Here is a 1,380-nt window from a genome sequence, read left to right as displayed (position 1 = left end):
AATTTGCATCCAATCACAGTTTGTAGTGGGTTTCTGATAGCCAATCTGTGAGCTACACTGAGCACATCATTAGCATGACCTGTGCAGGGAACTGACTTTGGGAGAAGGGAAAGAAGCAAGCTCTAGCCTCAATTCTGAGTTCATTACAACTTCTCGAGAATCTCACCACCAGCCTATACACTACAGTTTCAAAAAAGTAAGCATGTTAAGGTAAGGGGACAACTCTTGAGAACCCCAAACAAATTCTCTTGCTGTATTTATGTAGAACTCTCTATCTACAATGGGCAGTCATGAAGAGGTTCTTCCTCAGGACAATATGGTCACAGGACTTAAGGACCCAATGGGACCGAGGGCAGCACGAGGACTGGGGAAGAGGCTCCCTTTTTGTTTCAGTTGGAGACAAACTTATAACGCACAGTCCACGGCGCTGCAGTCTTCTCGTCCTAGCCTCTGGCATAATGTTCCATGTACACTTCAACTTTATTCTGGAAGTCCTCCTTGTCTGGCAAATGATGTTCTGCAGCTTCAATATGCAGTGGATCATCAAAATTCAAAAGATCACTTAACAAAGCGTTGAATCCCCGAACAACATCCTTCAGTGTCCTCGTGGGAGCGCAGCCGGTGCTGTCAATCGAACATTCTCTCAGTAAACTCAGACATACTTCGCCTGTCTCTGTGATGTTGGGGTGCCAGATCCTGGTCAAGCATTTCACTGTGGGAGGCACCACGTTGTACATATCAGGAGCTTCAGTATCAAACTGAAATTTTCCACCCTCGTAGTAACCCTCATCTATCAAAAAACACAAAACCAAAAAAAAAAAAAAAAACCCAAAAAATCCTGGAGTTACAGTCCGCTGAAAGCAATGAAGCTTGTTTGGTTGAGGAAAATGCACTTTACATGTACAAGGTAAATTGGCTTCAAGTTCTGCAATCTCTTTAACAAGTAGACTGTCTCTCGCCGAAACCCGCTGAGTGGAGTCCGAGGCTGTGGCTGACTCCCGGGAGGGACCCTTTGAGACCGACCATCATCCCGCTTCAGCTGGCTTGCCAGCGTCAGCATTACTGCCACCTTGCCCTGGGCACCGCAAGACGGGAGAGTCGGGGCGGCACCCAACACCACACCCGGCCAGCGGCGGAGACACGCGACGCTCAGAGGCACACCCAGCTCTGGCCGCTGGACCGGAAGTGGTTTGGCAGGCGGCGGGACCGGAAATGAGGCCGGACTCGGCCTCTCTCTTCCGCCTTGGCTTCTGTCTTCCGCCTTGGCAGTCATTTTTAAGAGCTGATAGGAGCTCTTCCTCTCCCCGGCAAATTGACTGGAACCCCAGAAATCGGTAGATATAGCAATTAAAGAGTTAAACTCAGAGAAATAGTTGGTAG

General features: G+C 48.8%; 1 pseudogene; it reads right to left on the bottom strand.

Moving 5' to 3' along the window:
* Positions 1-443: 443 nt before the first annotated feature.
* Positions 444-1,060, bottom strand: LOC137760610 (NEDD8-conjugating enzyme UBE2F pseudogene; annotated as a pseudogene).
* Positions 1,061-1,380: the final 320 nt, after the last annotated feature.

This window comes from Eschrichtius robustus, chromosome 3 (genome assembly GCF_028021215.1).
Source record: "Eschrichtius robustus isolate mEscRob2 chromosome 3, mEscRob2.pri, whole genome shotgun sequence".
Lineage (NCBI taxonomy): Eukaryota > Metazoa > Chordata > Mammalia > Artiodactyla > Eschrichtiidae > Eschrichtius > Eschrichtius robustus.
The sequence above is the reverse complement of the archived record's forward strand: the minus strand, read 5'-3'. Positions and strand labels throughout refer to the sequence as shown.